The sequence below is a fragment of the Castor canadensis genome, chromosome 10 (genome assembly GCF_047511655.1).
Source record: "Castor canadensis chromosome 10, mCasCan1.hap1v2, whole genome shotgun sequence".
Taxonomy (NCBI): Eukaryota; Metazoa; Chordata; class Mammalia; order Rodentia; family Castoridae; genus Castor; species Castor canadensis.
In genome coordinates, this window is record NC_133395.1 from 118,058,302 (window position 1) to 118,071,549 (window position 13,248).

The 13,248-nt window shown below is 41.2% G+C and overlaps 1 protein-coding gene across 6 annotated transcripts in view; it reads right to left on the bottom strand.

Moving 5' to 3' along the window:
* Positions 1-9,568: 9,568 nt before the first annotated feature.
* The window catches only part of Fhit (fragile histidine triad diadenosine triphosphatase), a 1,296,971-nt gene continuing 1,293,291 nt past the window's right edge, over positions 9,569-13,248 (bottom strand). For all 6 annotated transcript variants that reach the window (XM_074044091.1, XM_074044094.1, XM_074044093.1 and 3 more), the window contains one exon: positions 9,569-9,876. The gene's annotated coding sequence lies outside the window, so the exon portion shown is untranslated. The remainder of the gene's footprint in view (positions 9,877-13,248) is intronic.

Below are 13,248 nucleotides of genomic sequence, written 5' to 3' on the forward strand. Positions count from 1 at the left end.
TATGTAGGGTCGGTGCAGAATTTCCAAATCACTAACTCTAGCAGGCTGATGGATCCTCCCTATTCTCCAAGCTTCTCAGTACCATCCACAGACAACTTGATGTGCAGGTGAATCCTGCTATAGGCAGTCTCTCCTTGAGACCCTAAAAGGTGATGGCGCCTCATTTTTCATGCAGGAGTGCAGAAAGCATGGAAGCCCTTGGAGAACCCATGTCTACAGGGCCTCTCCTCTGGATGATTTGCCTGGAGAAAAGGGTCGGATAGACAGTAAGTTCTCAGGACATTTTCCTGAGTTCCCTTCATCCATCATTGCAAGGATTTTGGAGGAAGAAGTTCAATGTCTCCAGTCTATGTGTTTCTCCATCTTCCTGCCAGATCCTAACATGAGCTTTACAGTATGCAAACAGGTGTCTCTGTCACCACTTTGTTCTACCACCTACAAGCTGAGTGACCTGGAACAAGTTATTTAACATCCCTGAGTCTTAGATTTCTTATAGGCAACATACATCTCACAGAGTGGTGGGTGAGAATTAAGAGACAGAATACTTGGATGATACCTAGCATCATGTGTGACACTCAATAAGTGCGCAATAAATACCACCTACTAAAATTTAGTTCTCTTCTTTTTCATTAAAAAAAATTTAATAGATACACAAAAACATAAAATTCATGCATATTAATGGGGCTTTTGCTCTGGATGATTTGCCTAGAGAAAAAGGCAAACCATGTAACATTTGATATGTGTATGCATTGCATAATGTTTGATTCAGGTTAAGCACATTTATTACAAAGGTTCATTAATTCTTTGTGGTGAAAACTTTCAAAATCCTTTTTTTTTTTTGTAGGTTTTTGAAATGTAAAGTACCTAATCATTATCTATCATGACCGCACTTTGCTAATAAAGAGAGCTTCTTTTTATTTTTTATTTATTATTTTTTATTGTTTTATTATTCATATGTGCATACAATGCTTGGGTTATTTCACCCTCCTGCCCCCACCCCCTCCCTTACCACCCACTCCGCCCCCTCCCTCTCCCCCCACCCCCTCAATACCTGGCAGAAACTATTTTGCCCTTATCTCTAAGAGAGAGTATAAGCAATAATAGGAAGGAACAAGTGTTTTTACTAGTTGATAAGGATAGCTATACAGGGCATTGACTCACATTAATTTCCTGTGCATGTGTGTTACCTTCTAGGTTAATTCTTTTTGATTTCACCTTTTCTCTAGTTCCTGGTCCCCTTTTCCTGTTGGCCTCAGTTGCTTTGAAGGTATCTGCTTTAGTTTCTCTGCGTTAAGGGCAACAAATACTAGCTAGTTTTTTAGGTGTCTTACCTATCCTCACCCCTCCCTTGTGTGCTCTCGCTTTTATCATGTGCTCAAAGTCCAATCCCCTTGTTGTGTTTGCCCTTGATCTAATGTCCGCATATGAGGGAGAACATACGATTTTTGGTCTTTTGGGCCAGGCTAACCTCACTCAGAATGATGTTCTCCAATTCCATCCACTTACTAGTGAATGATAACATTTCATTCTTCTTCATAGCTGCATAAAATTCCATTGTGTATAGATACCACATTTTCTTGATCCATTCGTCAGTGGTGGGGCATCTTGGCTGTTTCCATAATTTGGCTATTGTGAATAGTGCCGCAATAAACATGGGTGTTCAGGTGCCTCTGGAGTAACCTGGGTCACAGTCTTTTGTGTATATCCCCAAGAGTGGTATTTCTGGGTCAAATGGTAGATCAATGTTTAGCTTTTTAAGTAACCTCCAAATTTTTTTCCAGAGTGGTTGTACTAGTTTACATTCCCACCAACAGCGTAAGAGGGTTCCTTTTTCCCCACATCCTCGCCAACACCTGTTGTTGGTGGTGTTGCTAATGATGGCTATTCTAACAGGGGTGAGGTGGACTCTTAGTATGGTTTTAATTTACATTTCCTTATTGCTAGAGATGGTGAGCATTTTTTCATGTGTTTTTTTGGCCATTTGAATTTCTTCTTTTGAGAAAGTTCTGTTTTGTTCACGTGCCCATTTCTTTATTGGTTCATTCGTTTTGGGAGAATTTAGTTTTTTAAGTTCCCTGTATATTCTGGTTATCAGTCCTTTGTCTGATGTGTAGCTGGCAAATACTTTAAAGAGAACTTCTTTGCTCTCTCAGACTGTAACTCATTACCCACTGATCAAACTTTCCTCGTCCTCCCCCACTGTCTCTGCTGCTAGTGGCTACCATTCTACTCTTAACTTCTATGAGATCCACCTTTTCAGACTCACATATGAGTGAGGTCATGTGGTACTTGTCTTCCTCTGTCTTAGTTATTTCCTACAACATAATGATCACTTCCATCCATGCTGTTGCAAATGATAAGACTGCATTCCATTGGGTATATGTACCACATTTTCTTTATTCATTCGTTCATCATTTGATGGACTCTTCAGTTGCTTCTATTAATTGGCTACTGTGAATAGTGCTGCAATGAATTTGGGAGCACATGTGTGTCTTCCACATATGGATTTCATTTTCTTTTGGATATATACCCAGGTGAGATTGCTGGTAGTCATATGTTTAATTTTTTTTTTTTTTTTTTGCATTACTGGGGTTTGAACTCAGGGCCTACACCTTGAGCCACTCCACCAGCCCTGAAGGGTTTTTGTGAAGGTTTTTTTCAAGATAGAGTCTCGTGAACTATTTGCCCAGGCTGGCTTCAAACCGTGATCCTCCTGATCTCTGCCTCCTGAGTAGCTAGGATTACAGGTGTGAGCCACTGGTGCCCAGCTTTTAATTCTTGAGGAGCCTTCATAATGGCTCTGATAATTTATACTCCTACCAACAATGTTCGTTTCATGCTTACCAGCATTCATTGTCTTTAGCCTTTTTGGTAGTAGCCATTCTTACTGGGGTGAGGTGATACCTCATTGTGGTTTTGATTTGCATTTCCCTGATGATTAATGCTGTTGAGAATTCTTTCATGTATTTGTTGGCTTTTTATATGTCTTCAATGTCTATTTAGACCTAATACCCATTATTAAATCAGGTTATTTGGTATTTTGTTATTGAATGTTTAGAGTTCCTTATGTACTCTGGCTATCAACCCTTTGGTGGATGTATACATTGCAAATGTTTCTCCCATTCCATAAGCTATCTCTGTACTTTATTGAGTGTTCCCTTTGCTGTGCAGAGCTTTTTAGTTTTATATAATCCCATTTATCTATTTTGCTTTTGTTTGCTGTGATTTGAGGATCTTATCCAAAAACTCCTTGTCCCTTCCAATGTCCTGAAGCATTTAATGATTTGGTTATTCTTACTAGGATAAGATCTGTAATATGTACAAAGAGAAGAAATAAGATTTTAATATAAGAAAGACACCAGGCCCTTATGTCTTGCAAACTAACACTGGGTCAATAGAGCCTTGGGGAAAGGTTTGGCTTCTATTAGTTTCTCTGTGGGCCCTAGTTATATTAAATTAATTCTATGTAATTACAAAGAAAGAGTAACAAATACTTAGCTCATTTCTGTCAAGCACTCCACAGAGCTTGGTAGGTTTTAGCATGACCTTTAGTACAAGGCAGACTTGGTACTGATTATGTGACCTTGGACAAGTTATTGAACCTATAAAATGAGCAGGGTCATTAATTACTTAGTCACTGGATTAATTGGCTATTGGATGTAAAGCACTGGCCATATTGTCTGCTCCACCTCATCATCTATGCAGATGTGTGCTTCGTGTGGTTTGGGGAAAGACAGTCCTATTGGGTTTGCCATTTTTCCCATTTAAAATGGTTACGCAATAAGTTTTTAAAACTCACCAGTATCTACACTATTTACGTAACCACAAAAGAGCTCTTACCTAGCCAGAAAAAAAGAAGCATGGGTTAGAAGTGTGGGAGGAGGGGGCTATAGAGAATTTTCTCAGATTACTTAAATCTATGTGGGAGGAAGTGCATTACCAAACCCTCTGTGCTAGATTTCTCTTCCTTCTCTTCTTCCCTTCCCTTCCCCTCCTTTTGCCTCCCTTCCTCTCCCCTTCTCTTTTCCTTTCCTTAGATAGATATAGTTGTGAAGATACAGATTTTTTCCCCCTTGAATTTGGGCCATCCCTGATTTCTGTGGCAGATGCTGGTAAAATGTGTCCATTACTTTCTTCCTGCTTATTCATTCTTGCAACAAAATGACAAAGGGAGAGAAGGACAGAGGCACTATCAAAGGCATTTCTGTTCAAAGGAGAACTCCTCAATGATCACTATTACCTTTGGAAGTTCTTTCTGCTGCTTTCACAGTGTAATCGTTTTTCTCTCCTTGATTTTTGCCTGTTTCCCTGAGGCACCTGAACCTCAGAAAGTTTCTTCATTTTAAGACCTGCCCATTGCATGGGAAGCAGTGGAGGAAGCCCACAGGCACTGAGGGGGGCATGGGAGACCACTCTCAGCTGGGTGTGTGTTGGCCCTGTGGGAGGCAGGGGGGCAAGGGGTTAGGGGAGGATTTTAGGGGATGCAAGCAAAGCTTGCTGATCACAAGCTGAGAAGTTCCTCCCTTTCCACTTCTCAGTCCTGAAGGAGCCGTGCTCTGCCTAGTGCTAGGGCATTCTAACACCTCTCTAACACTTCCTAATGTCCCTTTATAATGAAATGAGAAGACAGACCTCTGAGCAGCGCTTTCAGCCATACCTAGCCAGAGTTTAATAATGTCCCCGGCTCCATTTTTTTCATGGATTTCATCTTCACTGCTAGCTTCTACTTATGGCAAGGGAGACTGGTTTTTCCATTTGCTGTAATAATTGTAAGTTTCCTTCTTATCGAACAAATGTAAGTAAAAAGGAAAACTGAGTGAAAGAAAAATAATGAGTAAATAAGACAGGTATTATGCAGGTATAGCAAAATTGTTGAAGATGAAAAAGGTTGAAAAGGACAGAAGTTTGGAGAAACTTCCCTTGGTGCAATGACAGATCTTGTCTTGGGCTCATTCCAAAGTAGGTCTACCTTCCCTTGAAGCTAGATGGCCAGGGGTCTCTGAACACACAAGGCCAAGCTTTACAGAGGGATAAAGATGGTGCTTTAGCTTCAGCGTTAGCATTGACTGAAAGAGACCTACCAGGCTTTTTCTACCAGAGAAGGATCAGGGCAGCAGGGAGATGGCATTTGGTCAGTTTGGGTTTGTTTTTCAGCTGGGAAGGTGTTATCATAGATTTTGAATTCACACTATCTTGATTCAAATCCAAACTCTGACCTCCTAACTGCGTAACCATGGGAAAATTGCATATCCTTTGTGTTGTAACTTTCCTATCTGTAAAATAGGATAATAATAGAACTTACACATAGAGTTGATGCGAAGTCTGGATGAGTTACTAATACAGAGCACCTAGAAAACATGCCTCAAACATAATTCATGATAAATGCTCAGTACATATTAAGTGCTATTATTTATTGTCATAATCATCATCATTAATGATGTCACCTTGGGTGACATTTCATTTTCATTGTTCATAAAATAGGCTAGTGCTACCTGCCTCAAAAGGTCATTGGACTGGGGTGGAGATATGGTTCAAGTGGTACAGCACCTGCCCAACAAGCATGAGGCCCTGAGTTCAAATGTCAGCTCCAGACCATTCTCTTCCCCTGAAGCTCTGAGACTTGTCAGCTGCAAACTTCCAAAGCTATGGGTCTGTAGCTTTTGTACAGTACTTAACTTTGAATGGAAGCCCCACTGCATGGGGTTTTTTAATGCAGATACCTGTCCATCCCTATGTCTCCAACCTAGACTTACTGGTGATGCGTGGTAGCCACAGTTGTGGGAGGCAGATTTGAATGACAGTTGTTCAGAATGACATCTGAGCCTTAAGATGGGTTTCTTTGACCAGTGAAACCCAGCCATGTCAGGCCATTTGTAAGAGTCCTTTTGAATAATCACATTACAATGACAGAATAGGTGACTCCTTTTCCCTCAACTAAACTTTGTGTGTGTGTGTGTGTGTGTGTTACTGGGGTTTGAACTCAGGGCCTCATGCTTGCTAGGTAGGCACTCCACTACTTGAGCCACTCTGCCAGCCCTTCCTTTTCCCTCAAGAGAGGTACACTGAACTCTTCAACATCTAAACCTAATTTTTTGTTGTTGTTTTATTTTATGAGACAGGGTTTCACTATGTAGACCACACTGAGGTAGAACTCCCAGTCCTCCTGCAGACATACACCACTACACCTGACTGCTCAGCCCAGTTTTAAACCAATGTTCTTCTTTTGGCTGAAGCTACCACCATTTTATTAAGTTGATGTGAGCTATAGCTTCCCCACTTTGCTTTCATTCATCTACTATCGATTTAAACTAATCATTGAATTAGCCTAGACAAGATACTTCTGCTCTGTTAACAAACTCTGAAAACCTACTGGAGATGCTTGAGTGGCCTGATTGGATTTAACTTGTGGTTCGTTGCCTCTAGACTAAAATATGTTAAATGCAGGACTGGAAAAACAATCTGAATTCTGCATTGAGAATAAATTATACTAATTTGGAAAAAAAATCCATTTAAGTCAGTGGTTTTCAAAGTGTGGGCCCTGGCCCACCAAAATCAGCACCACATGGGAAGTTGATCTATATCCCCAGTCAAATCCAGAGGTAGGATCTTACCATCAGTTTTGACAAACCCTCCTGGTGATACAGATAGAAGAACCTCTGCTTTTAGCCCATCCCTCAAGCTTATGAACTTGTTTTGTTTGTCTAGCTTTGACAAAGAGAAGAAAAAGAGTAAGGAAGGAAAACACTAGAGAAAGCAAAGAAAAGGAGGCAGGAAAGAAAGTCAGAAAGATGGCAGAATAAAATCACAGCAGCCTGGGTGGGCAGGCCAGTTTACTAGAGTACTTTGAACCAATAGCCAGAGTCTCTTCTGGAACTGAGGCTCACTGTTTCAGATTCTTCCTTGTAAATCAGCAAAGGAGATGGAGATCTTCACCCTGAGCCAGATGACTAGGCAGAGTTCTTCAAGAGTACTCAAAATGTTATTGTAACTCTCAGAGAGTAGGAGGATAATGGGACATTTCCAAGGTGAAATAGACTCCAGAAAAGCCCCAATGGTTCTGAGGGCTCCCCCAGGATGGTCACCCCTAGGGTACTTTGTAAATGCTCATTAAATTGACCAAGATTGAGCCTTAGTAGCCTAAATTGAGTTTCCCCACTTAATTTCAATCTGAGAAAGTAAGTGTGTTTTTTGAGCCTAGTCTGCAGGGAAAACTCAAGCATTCTCTCTTAAGGCGTCTGCTGTGCCCTTCTCCTGCCTTATGAGAAACAGCTGGGCTTAGGGGACACAGAGACACTTTCCTATAAAGACATGCATTTGCAGATGGTTTTGCTCATCACTGTAGCCCCAAAATTTAGTATATATCATGCTTGGCATATAATAGCTGTTGAATAAGTATTTGTTAATTGAAAGAGAGTAGAAGAAGGGGAAAAAATAGGTTGGTTAATTATTGAGAGGTTTATATGAAATAATTCTTGAAAATTCCTATCATAATGCCTGCTACATGGATAATTTGTGAAGTAGTATTTATCCTTATGATGATGAGGAAGATGCGATGAGGAAGAATTGATTCAGAAAACTATATTCTTACTGATACTAGGCTTATTCTTCCATTTCCCTTCTCTTTGTAATCCATAGTAAATCTTAGTCCACCGACTGTAACAAAATACTATAAACTGGGTATTTTATAAACCACAGAAATTTGCTTCTCATAGTTCTGGAGGCTGAGAAGTCCTTGATCTTGGACTGTGTTTGGCAAACACTTGCTTCCTGGTTCTTAGATGGCACCTTCTTATTGTGTTCTCACATGGTGAAAAGGCCTGGAAATGCAGCAGGGCTTCTTTATAAGAGACTGCCCAAATGATCAATCTAATTACCTCTCAAAGACCCTACCTCATTTTAATATTGTCACACCAGTGATTACGTATTAAGGTACATAAAGTCATCCTCCAAATCATGCATGTTATAGAAGAGACTGAAGTGAGGAAATCCATGGAGAAAGAGGCAGAAGGGAATCTTCTTCAGGGTTTTAATTGCATAGACAAAAATGGAAAACAAAACCACAAGTAGCTTTGCAGTGTGACACAACTAACTATTCCCTATAATTGTTTATTGACTGCTTTGATTCAGAGCCAATGAGTGAAATGTAGAATTCGCCCTGGAGGTAAGGGCCAGGCAATCTGGCAATTTTTGTTATTAAACCTGAGGTGGGAGGTGTTTGGCCTCCAGGGTATAAGAAGAATTTTTATTTTTTTGGGCAACCCTCTAAGGATTAGTGTCCTTGGGTCTTCTCTCACTAACACTTTACTGAGTACATCCTGTTCAGATCACAATGCTTCATACTTTCAGCTAAAGAGGGGCTAGACCATGCTTGGAAACTGGAGGGCTTCCTGGTCTCAAGAAGCAGTTGAGGCACTGCCAATAAATAGAGCTTTGGCCAAGACATAGAAGATTTTAAAGAAGATACCATTGAATTGCACTCAGTCTACTGGCTTCTATCAGATCAGAAACAGTATAGTTTCAAATGCCTGCTTAAGTAAGTTGAATGTTGGTCCCTGAGATATGCGTCCATGTCAAATCCCTGGAATCTGTGAATGTGACTTTACTTGGAAAAAGGGACTTTGTAGATATAATTAAATTAAGGATATTGAGATCTCCAAGATACCATTCTGGATTATCCAAGTTGTCCTTGACAATCCAATGACAAGTGTTCTCATAAGAGACATGCTGAGGAGAGAGAGACAGAGAGAAGAGGAAGAACAATGTGACACAGAGACAGAGATTGGAATGATTCCAGGAATCATCAAGGATAGTCAGCCATCTGTTGCAGCTCAGAGAGAAAGGCAAGGAGAGAGATATGGAGCAGATCCTCCCTCATCCCCAACCCCGAGTGGGGGAGAGATACAACAGTCCTGCTAGATTTTGTACTTCTGGCCTCTGGAACTGTGAGGGCATGAATAAACCATAATTGTAAGCCCCTCATTTGTTCAAGCATTACAGGAAAATAATCCAACTGACATTGGTGATGATGTTGGGATGGGGTGTAGCCATAGGCCTAAGGAGATTCCCAAAGACTTATTTTGTGAAAAAGAAAAATCCTGTTTTCAGTCATTAGGAGCCATGATGTAGGTATGTTTTGCTTTTTTATGTAAACTTTAATTTCCCTTTCATGACTATGGCAGAGAAAAGAAAGAACCCACTCCCATGCTTCCTAAAAAAAAATCTTGGGAGCTTTCTCTGTTCCCTTTCTGTACATTTCTACCACTTGAGCAGCTCAGTCAAGGCATCTGATGACTGCATTACATGTTTTATTTGTTTTCTTGAAGCTAAGTTTGCCTTCTTAATCTCTTTCAGTTTTGCTTTCCTGCAGAGGAAGGACAGCATAGCCAAGGAGAGGTAGTACGTTCTGGTTCTATTATCTTTCCTACCAAAATGGAAACTCTCTCAGTCTTATCTCTGCAGTTACAAAGCTTTGGTTCACGGGAACCACACCATCTCTCGGTGACTTTCTTGGTTATGCCTTTTGGAGGTCCCAAAATATCAATTTTTAAGTTAGTCAGCACACAAGATAAATATTTAAAGTACCATTTTTATTTTTATCCAGGCCAAGGGACAGTTTAGAAAAGGTTCTATTCTAAGTACATAGCTGAAAAAGTGTGGCAGGGTTGTGGATGCCATTGTTTTGAAGTTAGCCTGTCAGTCATAATGATTGAAACATAACCCCAATGGCTTCCACAAGTGCAATAAAATGCTTTGCAAAAGGTTGCCGAATTGTAGGATGTAATAAAGTCTGCTTAGCTTCATTTCCAATGCCGCAGAGTCCTAGAGAACGAGGCCCATTTCCTTATGCCTTGGGGTTTGTTTGAGTTACTTTCATGCCTAGAAATGACAGAACATAAAAACAGACATTTAGTTAGAACCGGTAGCATTTTTGAGTCATAGCAATAAACAAAATATAAGTTTGTTTACTGCTAATCTGTTAGATTGCCATTAACATTTTATGAAAGGCGATATTGATGTGTGGGCAGATTACATGAAATAAATGAATTCCTGCCCTGCTTATGTCTATAGTCACTCACTGGGTCCCCACAGTTTCTGTGTCTTTTGCCCACATCTCATGGCACTAGGGGTCAGCTCATTAAGGTGTTATTGATACAAAGTTTATATACAAATGAAGCCAATCCAGACCTTTATTTATTAGGTAAAAATGGATTCCCAAACATTGCTGTTTTCAGAATTACCTGCTGAGCATGTTAAGAATACAGATTTCTAGGCTCTGTGCCCTATATTCTGAGGCTTTACAGTTGGGATAGAAGCCTAGGAATCTGTGTTTTTAAACAAGTTCTCCATATGCATTTTAGGAGTTTAGCACCTGGATTTAGGGAATTGTTGAGCAACTGTGTAGCAGGCAGGATCAGCTTTGTTTCAATGCCAAGGTACCTGGTATGAGCCAGGCCTAAAACAACTGGCACTTGCAAAATAGGAAAATGGAGGGGAAAATCCTTTCATTTTATCTGGCAAGAAAATTCCTTGGTAGCATAGTGGCATAGTAGCAAGATCCAAACCCTAGAGACCATGGAAATGCATTCCCTGCCCCCTCTGTTGCTGCCTGAGCTGCTAAGCCTCAATTATTGACATCAATAAAATGACTGTGACCAGGAACTGGGCTAACAAGGGCTATTAGCTCAGAGTAGAGTAATTATGAGAAAGAAAATTAAGTAGAGGGGAAGAAGGATGAAGACTTTATGGATTCTATTTCAGAAAATTCAGGAAAGACTGAAAGAAAGGATGCTAGGAGAAGTTTGGGGCAGCTAGCGTGGATACAATATATGAAGAGATTTCAAGAAGTATTGCTGAGCAGCACAGAGACTTCCTCTTCAGTGTTTTTTTTTTTTTTTTTAACAATTCAAGATTGAAATTGCTTTTCACATCTTGCTTGCATTTGTGGTTTTGGGTGCAGTACTGCAAATGTAAACCTGGGAAACTGAGGTGGGAAGACCCAGTTCACTGCTTGTTTCAAGTGTGTCATTTAAGGATAGATTTCATATAGGACCATTCAAACCCACTGTGACAATGACACACATTTCAGCCTCTAGCATATGGAGAAAGATGTTAATGAGTCTAGGAGTATACTTTCACACAAGTTGATAATAATGTCAGACAGCAAAGGGCAGGACATCCCTTTGGAATTATATGTGATCCCTTTTGGGATCTAGCTCACAATAGCCTAACCACTTCCTAACCTACACTACGATGCTCTCCTCTGAGCTCAGAATTGCACCCCACAGGCCCACTGACAACTGCAGTGAGGGGTGGAGTGTGGAGTGTATGCACCAGCAAACTTACCTTCCCGGAGAAGGGGACTGTCTTATTCCCATATGACACTGGATCAGTCTCTGTTGTGCTCAGCACCACCCACCTTGTGTGGAGATCCAGGTCATCTTACCATCATTCATCATGGACCTTGTCCTTGCACAATTATTGACTTTGAGTCAGAGGCACCTGTGCAGGCCTGAAAATGGATGTGCTCTTTCTTTTCCTCCACCTCACCTGTCTACAGCAGATTAATGTCCTCAAAGAAGTTTCCCTTGGTTTTATTTTCAGTTTTCTGAATGTTGTGGCTCCTGTTACTTCCCACACTCACTCTTCCCCACTCTAGCCCTGTAATCTTTGAATTTTGTGGATGTTTCTCCCCTCCAACCCCAGGGAGGCTCTGTTTCCTCTCAGGGTTTCTCTAACTCATCCCTCACACAGCTTTGGCATCCAAATGCCTGACTAGCTTCTCAAAACTGTCTACTGCACTTTCATTTCCCCATCTGGCCTGGAGGCTCATGGGAAGTAGAATTTGTTTACTTTTCATGCCAGAGCCACCAGGTGGACCAACCAAACTTGAGGGGAGAAGGTGTGCGTATGAAATTCAGTAGTTACATTGCTTACTACCTGTGTGTCTCTAGACAAGGCAAGTGTACCTTGTCAGGGCTGTTGTGACAATGTGGAATAGTGATATGCATTGACACACTCACAGCTATGCCTGGGGCATTGTATGCTCACTGTGTGTTTGCCTCTGTTGTGGTGGTTCTCATGATTCCTGCCACTGTCCTAGCCAGGAAAGACTCAGTACTGGGCTGTACAGTGAAAGATTTCACCTCAGTTCTGCAGAGGGAACAGCTGGACCATGTGCCGGATTCTAGCTGGATTTCATCCTTCTAGTTCCCTTCCATATCACTTATAGAATTGACCATGGTGCTGTTCAGTACTATCTAAGAATGTCAAGTAAAGGATTTACTGACATGCAGGAAGGGCTCCCAGGAGGGTGTGAGGAGGTGAATGATTTACCCTTAAGATACTTAAAAGCCTTTTTAGGTAAACACTTCACACAGTGAGTAGATGGCAATAGATAGCCAGGAGTCAAGTAAGCAGGCCAGAACATGTAGGCCTCTAGAATCAGAGGGCACAGGGACCATGGATGCCCAAAGTTTGACAGATCCCTGTGCACGTATATGCTTTTGGATTTTCAACTATTTCTACATTCTTAATAGATACAGAGGCAGGTTAACTGCCCCTGCCTCCAATATACAAAGAACATGCTTAAAGAATGGCATGTAGCATCATGAAGCTCACTGTCAGGGGTTTGTCCTACAGTGTACTTAAGGACAGGAGAAGGAAAGCTCCAGTGTTCTGGATACAACAAGAGATTTTTGGACGGAAAAGCTTTGAATTTGAAAGAAAATTAAACATGTCTGGAGAGACATCAAGTTTTTACTAAGGACTGTAACTTTCTCATCCATCTCTCCCCGAACCCTGTAGGAAAGCCTTTGATGTTGATTTGTGTTTTGTGGGACCATTTAGTGAGTATGGGGACACCCAAGGGACTCCACCTGGGGTCTGAAGGGAGCCCCACTGACTTCTTCTTCATCAGGCAAGCATCCTTGTGTGGGTCAGCTTTCCATCACTGTAACAAATAACCAACTTATAAAGAGGAAAGCTTATTTGGGCCAATAGTTTTGGAGGTTACAGTCTGTGATCATTTGGCCACAATGCTTTGGATGGCATATCATGACCAGAGCACATGGTAGAGCAAAACTACTCACCTGGTGGCCAGGAAAAGAAAAAGAGAAAGAAGACACAAAGGTATCACAATCCTCATCAAGTACATGCCCCCAATTACCCAAAGACCTCCCACTGACCCTACCTCTTAAAGGTTCTGTCACCTGCCAAATAGCACCAAGCTGGGAACCAAGCCTGTAACAC